Source organism: Aotus nancymaae, unplaced genomic scaffold, assembly GCF_030222135.1.
Source record: "Aotus nancymaae isolate 86718 unplaced genomic scaffold, 86718_ANA_hifiasm-v0.15.2.pri h1tg000029l, whole genome shotgun sequence".
Taxonomy (NCBI): Eukaryota; Metazoa; Chordata; class Mammalia; order Primates; family Aotidae; genus Aotus; species Aotus nancymaae.
The window spans coordinates 92,509,793-92,517,785 of record NW_026988442.1 but is presented as its reverse complement, the minus strand read 5'-3'; the positions used below and the strand labels follow the sequence as shown (position 1 = coordinate 92,517,785).

General features: G+C 44.4%; 1 protein-coding gene across 1 annotated transcript in view; it reads left to right on the top strand.

Moving 5' to 3' along the window:
• The first annotated feature begins 805 nt into the window (after positions 1-805).
• The window catches only part of MAP3K2 (mitogen-activated protein kinase kinase kinase 2), a 78,089-nt gene continuing 70,901 nt past the window's right edge, over positions 806-7,993 (top strand). Inside the window, exon 1 of the mRNA XM_012462329.2 lies at positions 806-1,331. The gene's annotated coding sequence lies outside the window, so the exon portion shown is untranslated. The remainder of the gene's footprint in view (positions 1,332-7,993) is intronic.

Sequence of the window (7,993 nt, the reverse complement as noted above, 5' to 3'; positions counted from 1 at the left end):
CAAGGAGTTGTAAGGAGTATTTAAGGAAAGGAGAAGAGAGGGGGCGGGAAGATGCTTTCTGGATCAAATACCGTGGGCGATGAGGAGCGAAGGAAAGGGTTTTAGACTCTAGCTTTGGGGGTGGGGTGTCAACTCATGTCTCTGGGTTGAGGTTTCCATATCTGTAAAGCTGGAGAAGTAAGACTTGCCTGGCCAACCAATGTACACAACCATTGTTACAACCAAGTATCGATGGTGATAAGAACTAAACAGAAAACACAAATAACACTCAGCCGGTCTCCAAGGGGGTGGATTAAGGTTAGATGGCAAGCCCGAAGTAATTTCTAAAGTCCCTTAGGAAAAAAATTCTGAAACTTAAGCCACAAATTAAGAGGCAGATGGCTTTTCGCCTTGCAAACGACCTGCCATAGACTCAGTCGGTCACTGCCTCTGCTAGCTCTGCTACCCTTGGGCCCCGTCCGCAGCCCACGTGGGAGAGCTTTCCCGGGATCTACTCGGACGTCTGGGACCTACCACTTCGGCAGGCTGGAGACAACCCTGGTGCGTGTGCGCCGAGCACGCGGAACAACGCAGGCTGCCCGGGGCCAGGGGCGGGCCAAGGCCGGGGCGGAGCCAGGAGTGGGAATCCCCGCGCCGTCCAGCCGGTGGGGGGCCGGGGCGTGTGTGTGGGCGTAGCGGGCCTCTGCGCAGGCGCCGAGTCAGTCCCCTTGGCTGGGCGCGCGCCCGCGGCGGGTTCCATCCCGTAGGGCGGAGGGGGGCGCGTGCACGAGCGAACGGCCGTGACGTGCGCCGCTCTACGCCCGACGTCACGGGTCCGTGTGTAGTGGCGGCCGGGCTGCCTGCCCTCAGCGGCGGCGCCTGACGAGGGTGCTGCGGCCGCTGGGCGCAGCGTTCGAGGGGCGCACGGCCCGCGGCGGCGACGACGAGGACGACGACCAGTGCGCTTGGCGCCCCTGTCCGCGGAGTCGCCACTCCCGCCTCTTCTACGGTCTCCGGCAACGCGGGCCCGCGGCTTCCTCCTTTCCTGCCCAGCGCGCCGCGGGCCTCGGGGTTGCAGCAGCGAGAGGCACCGAGGAGCGCCAGGAGGACCTGGCCGGCCGTGAGGATTCACCCGCTCGCCACCCCCTTCGGCCCGGGCTTCATGTGAAAGAGGGACGGGCCTGGCTCCCCGGCCCGTGCCGGACTCCTCGCGCGCCCCTCCGGCCCCCGGGGGCCCAGCGGCCACCCCCGACCGGGCCGCGGTGACAGGCCGCGCGGGGGTGGAGGGGCGGGTTCGGCGGGGGCGGCCCCTCCTTGGGCCTGCGGCTCTCTACGTCCTTGCGGAGCAGCCGGTACGTGCGTGTGTGCGTGCGCGCCCGTGTGTGTGTGTGTTTGTGTGTGTGTGTGTGTGTGTGTGTGTGTGTGTGTGTGTGTCGGGGCCGCGGGCTGGGGGCCGGGAGGGGGCTGGCGGCGGCCTAAGCGCCGCTTCGCGGTTGGAGGTTTCGCTGGTGATTGCCTGGCTCCGGGAGGGTGGACCTTGGGCCGTCTGCATCCCGTTCTGAGTCCCAGGTCAGCGCGAAGTAGGCTGCTGGGCTGTTAGTGTCAGACACGTACCCTGCAGAGATTTTAGAAGGAATGATGCAGTTGGTTTTGGGATGAAGCAGAAATAATTTAAGGTTGTTTTTCCCCTTTTCCCCCTTTTCTCTTTACGGAATATTTAGGTAGCACTTACGGTGCTGTTACTCTGTGCCCGGCAGTCGTTGTGCATTATCTCTCTTCATCTTCCCAGCCCGATGGAATGGATATATTGCCCCATTTTACAGCTGAAAACTTTGAGGCTCAGGGAAATTAAGGCGTTTGTCCAAGGTCATGAAGCTAGTAATCCAGGAAGACTTGGTTCGAATATGCGGATGGCTTTTTGTAAGACTATTTCTCGTCTTGCAAAAATAAATATTTGAAGAAAATGAGACTGACTGGGCAGTTTCTTTCATGGGAAAAATTCTAAACACATAGGCAGATACAGTTTACTTTTCCCTAACGTAGGCTCTTCGTCGTCTTTTGCCAAATCATTTCTTTGGCTTTAAAAATAAAAATAAAAAGATGGTTTCAGATACCTTTACTTTCTATGTACTAGTACTGTACAGAAAAAATTTACTCTCTTACAAAAAAGAACACTTGGTGAAACTGCATAGATCTTGAAAAGTTACAAGTTGACTTTTGTAGTTTGTCCTTGATGGCTAAAGGGAACTCACAGTGGGTTATTTGCTTGAGATTCCCTTGTTGCAAAATTTGTTGCTGGATTATGTGGCAATTTAGTGATTTGTGCATTGTCTTATGCAATATTTTTTAGTTCGATGTGAAATTTTAATGTGTAGAATATCGTAGAAAGTTTGATGGTGTGATTCTTTTTCATTTATATGGAGTGCTACTAATCAATGTTTATAAGCTAACTGAAAATTCTCATTTTAGCATGGGTTTTGTTTTTTTTTTTAAATTATGGTCAGGGGAAAAAAGGAGCCAGAGCTCTGTACAGAAAAACAGTTGGTACATTCCATTGAGTAATTGAAGCTTTATGCATAATTGCAAATGTTTAAGAAGTCTGTTGATTTTCCTAGTATATTATCAGGTTGAAGAAAATTTGTGGTCTTGCAGTCTTTGTAGAGAAAAGGTGAAATTACGAAGTTAACATGTGGATCCTTTACAGATTGATTTGTTGTTTGGTTAAAACATAAACATATGTTGAATCATTATAGAATGGTTATCCATGTGCCTGTTTTGAGAAACTAGCTGTTAAAGGCTTATCTTAAATAATTGAATTGCATTAGAGACTGAATCTTTTAAGTAATGTTTTAAGTGGAGCTTTTGTTTCTCGTTCACTTTATTAGTACCCAAGCAGTAAACGAATAGGTGCTGTATTAAAATAAAGTCATGTTTGATGCTCCACATTTCCTACAGCGTTGGTTTCAGGTTGATTTGCTCTTTCCCTATAGAATTGTAGCTATTTGCCCCAACTCCCACTTTTTATTATCAAGCAATTTCAAGCATACAGAAAATTTGGTAATAGTAAACCACTTGTATGATGACCCTCTAGATTAAACATTTGTTGATATCTTGCCATATTTGGTTTATCTATAAGTACATGTACAGGCATACCTTAGCGAGATTGTGGCTTTTGGTTCCAGACCACTGCAATAAAGCAAATGAAGTGAGTCACACAAATTTTTTAGTTTCACATTGCATATAAAGTTATGTTTGCAATATACTGTAGTCTATTGTATGCAATGGCATTATGTCTAAAAGAAATGTATACTTTAATTAGAAATTATTTATTGCTAAAAATTGCTAAAGAACATTTGAGCTTTTAGAGAGTTGTAAGCTTTTTGCTGGTGGAGGGTCTTGCCTCCATGTTGATGGCTGCTGACTGGTGAGGGTGATTGATAAGGGTGGTTGTTGAAGTTTGGGATGACTGAGGCAATTTCTTAAAATAAGACGTTAGTGAAGTTTGCTGCGTCAATGGACTCTTCTTTTCATGAAATATTTCACTCTAGCATGTGATGCTGTTTGTTACCACTTCATTAATATTCACAGCATCTTCACTTGGAGTAGATTCCATCTCAAGAAGCCACTTTCTGGCCAGGCGTAATGGGGTCACGCTTATAATTCCAGCAGTTTGGGAGGCTGTGACAGGAGGATTGCTTGCACCAAGCAATTCAAGAACAGCCTGGGCAACATGGCAAAACCCCATTAAAAAAATACAAAAGTTGGCCTGGTGCGGTGGCTCACTCCTATAATCCCAGCACTTTGGGAGGCCGAGGTGGGTGGATCATGAGGTCAAGAGATCGAGACCGTCCTGGTCAACATGGTGAAACCCCGTCTTTACTAAAAATACAAAAATTAGCTGGGCATGGTGGCGCACACCTGTAGTCCCAGCTACTCGAGAGGCTGAGGCAGGAGAATTGCTTGAACCCAGGAGGTGGAGGTTGCGGTGAGCCGATATCGCGCCATTGCACTCCAGCCTGGGTAACGAGCAAAACTCTGCCTCAAAACAAAACAAAAAAACACACAAAAGTTAGCTGCTCGTGGTAGTTTGGGAAGCTGAAGCAGGAGGATTGCTTGAGCCAGGGAGGTCAGGGCTGCAGTGAGCTGTGACACTGCACTCCAGCCTGGGCAACAGAGCAAGACTCTGTCTCAGAAAAAAAAATAAAAAAGCGACTTTGTTTCCTCATCCATAAGAAGCAACTTCTTATCCATTCAAGTTTTAGCTCGACTTCCAATTGTAGTTCTTTTGCTGTTTCCATCACATCTGGAGTTACTTCTTCCACTGAAGTCTTGAACCCCTCAAAATCATCCATGAGGGCTGGAATCAGCTTCTTTCAAATTCCCGTCAATGTTGATGTTTTGCCCTCCTCCCATGAATCATCAGTGTTCTTAATAGCATCTAGAATTATGAATCCTTTCCAGAAGGGTTTCAATTTACTTTGCTCAGATCTATCAAAAGAATCTGATCACTCTCTATGGTAGTTACAGCCTTACAAAATATATTTCTTTTTTTTCTTTTTTTTTAGCTTCACAGTGCATATAAAGTTATGTTTACAGTATACTGTAGTCTATTAAAGTATGCAATGACATTCTTAAAAAAAGTATATAAATTAAAATTCTTTGTTGCCAAAAATGCTAAAAGAACATCTGAACCTGACTCAGGCTAGCCTAATTTTTTATTTTCATTTTTAGAATTAGCATCTCACTATGTTGCTCAGGCTGTTTGCAAACTCTTGGCCTCATATGGTCCTCCCACCTTGGCCTCCCAAAGTGTTGAGATTACAGGCATGAGCCACTGTGCCTAGCTGTATTTCTTAAATTAATAAGACTTGATGAAAGTATCCAAATTGGAAAGGTCAAAATACCCCTGTTCCCTGATGACATGATCTTACTCATATTTAGGAAAACCTAAAGATGCCACCAAAAACCTCTTAAATTTGACAATTCAGTAAAGTGTCAATACAAAATCAGTGTACAAAAATGAGGAGCATTTATATACACTAATAATGATCCAATTGAAAACCAACTCAATAAAGCAATCTTTAAAAAAGGAAAAAATCCACCTAGAAATGTATTTAACCAAGGAAGTGACAGATCTCTGTGAGAAGAACTACAAAGCACTAAGGTAACAAATTCTAGATGACACAGACAAATGGAAAAACATGCCATGCTCATTGATTGGAAGAATCAATTTTGTCAAAATGGCTATACAACTTGATATGGTTTGGATATTTGTCCCCTTCAAATCTCATGTTGAAATGTAATCCCCGGTGGGGCCTGGTGGGAAGTGACTGGATCATGGGGGTGGGTCCCTCATGATTGGCTCAGTGCCATCCCCTTGTTGATGAAGTTAATGTGAGATCTGGTTGTGTGTGGCATCTCTCCACTCTCTCTTGCTCCTGCTCTTGCCAAGTGATGTCCTTGCTCCCACTTTGCCTTCTGTCATGAGTAAAAGTTCTGTGAGACCTCACCAGAGGCCAAGCAGGTGCCAGCAGCATGCTTCCTGTACAGCCTGCTGAACCAATTAAACCTCTTTTCTTTATCAATTACCCAGCCCAATGTATTTCTTCAGAGCAACGCAAGAATGGCCTAATACACTACCCAAAACAATCTATGGATTATCAGATTACCAACATCACCTGGGTGCAGTGACTCACACCTGTAATCTCAGCACTTTGGGAGGCCAAGGCAGGCGGATCACCAGAGGTCAGGAGTTTGAGACCAGCCTGGCCAACATGGTGAAACCCTGTCTCTACTAAAAATACAAAAATTAGCAGGATGTGGTGGCAGTAGTCCCAGCTACTTAGGAGGCTGAGGCAGGAGAATCGCTTGAACCCGAGAGACAGAGGCTGCAGTGAGCCAGTATCGTGCTACTGAACTTCATCCTGGGTAACAGAATGAGACTCTGTGTCAAAAACAACCAGCCAACCAACATCATTCTTTACAGAATTAGCAAATACAATCCTAAAATTCATGTGAAACTAAAAAGCCCAAATAGCCAAAGCAATCCTAAGCAAAAGGAACAAAGCTGGAGGCACCACATTACCTGACTTTAAATTATACCACAAGGATATAATCACCAAAATAGCATGGTACTGGTATAAAAAGAGCCACATTGATCAGTGGAATAGAATAGAGAACCTGGAAATAAAGCCACATATTTACAGTTAACTGATTTTTAACAAAGATGACAAGAACACAGAATGGGGAAAGGATGCCTTCCTTAATTATGGTGCTGAGAAAATTGGATTGCCGCATGTAGAAGAATGAGACTGAACCCTTATGTCTCACCATATGTAAAACTCAACTCCAGTTGGATTAAGGACTTAAATGTAAGATGTGAAGTTAACAAACTACTAAAAGAAAACCTAGGGAAAACTCTTCTGGCCATTGGTCTAGGCAAAGAAGTTGTGACTAAAACCTCAAAAGCACAGGCAACAAAAACAAAAATAGACGAATGGAACTTAGTTGAACTAAAAAGCTTCTGTACAGCAAAAGAAATAACAGAGTCAACAGACAGCCTGCAGAGTGGGAGAAAGTATTTGCAGACTATACATCCAATTGGGACTAACATCCAGAATTTACAAGGAACTCAACTAAAAAACTAATGATAAATAAAATCATAATCCCGTTAAAACATGGGCAAAGGACATGAACAGACATTTTTCTTTTTCTTTTCTTTTTTTAGACGGAGTCTCACTCTGTTGCCCAAGCTGGAGTGCAGTGGCACGATCTCAGCTCACTGCAACCTCCATCTCCCTGGTTCAGCCTCCCAAGTAGCTGGGATTACAGGTGCATGCCACCGTGCTTGGCTGATTTTTTTGTATTTTTAGTAGAGATGGGGTTTCACCACGTTGGCCAGGGGGTGGATAATGAGAAATTACTTAATGGGTATAATGTACTTTATTTGGGTGATAGATACTCTAAAAGCTCTAACTTCACCACTATGCAGTCTATGCATGTAACAAAATTATACTTCTACCCAATAAATTTATACAAATCCAAATGGAAACAATTTTTTAACAGATCAGAACAGTGGGTGTGCTGTGTGGCTACTGGAATGTCACTGTTCCTAGGACTTTAAAATATGTATTTGTACACACACACAAATACTTGAAAGTTGAAGCGACTCCTTAATCTATGGACTGCAATATGAATGTTGTGTTAGCAAGCGTGAAAACAACATTAATTTTGTACATCTTCATCAGAGCTCTTGGGTGACTAGGTGCATTGTCAATAAGCAAAAGGAATCCTTATTTCTGAGCAGTAGGTCTCAACAGTGGGCTTAAAATATTCATTAAAGCATGCTATAAACAGATATGCTGTCAGTCATGCAGTTTTTGTTGTTCAATTTCTACAGTATAGGCAGAGTAGATTCTGCATAATTTTTAAGGACCCTAATCTCAGAGTGGTAAACGAACACTGGGTTCAGCTTAAAGTCATCAGCTGCATTACCCTTAACAAGAGAATCAGGCCTGCCTTTGAAGCTTTGAAGCCAGGCATTGATTTCTCTTCTCTAGCTGTGAAAGTCCCAGATGCTGCCATCTTCTAATAGAAGGCTGTTTCATTGCCACCGAAAATCTGCTGTTTAGTGTAGACACCTGCATCAGTTAGATCTTCTAGATAACTTGCTGCACCTTCCACATCAGTACTTGCTGCTTCACTTTGCACTTTTATGTTATGGAGGTGGCTTCCTTAAACTTCATGAACCATCCTCTGCCAGCTTCCACCTTTTCTTCTGCAGTTTCCTTACTTCTCTCAGCTTTCATAAAATTGGAGAGCATTAGGACTTTGCTCTGGATTGAGCTTTGGTTTAAGGAAATGTTATGGCTGGTTTGATCTTCTATCCAGGCTAGTAAAACTTTCTCTGTGTCAGCAATAAGGCTGTTTCGCTTTCCTATCATTTGACATGCCTTGCCTACGAATCTTAATCATTTCTGGCTTTTGATTTAACGTGGGAGATGTGTGAGTCTTC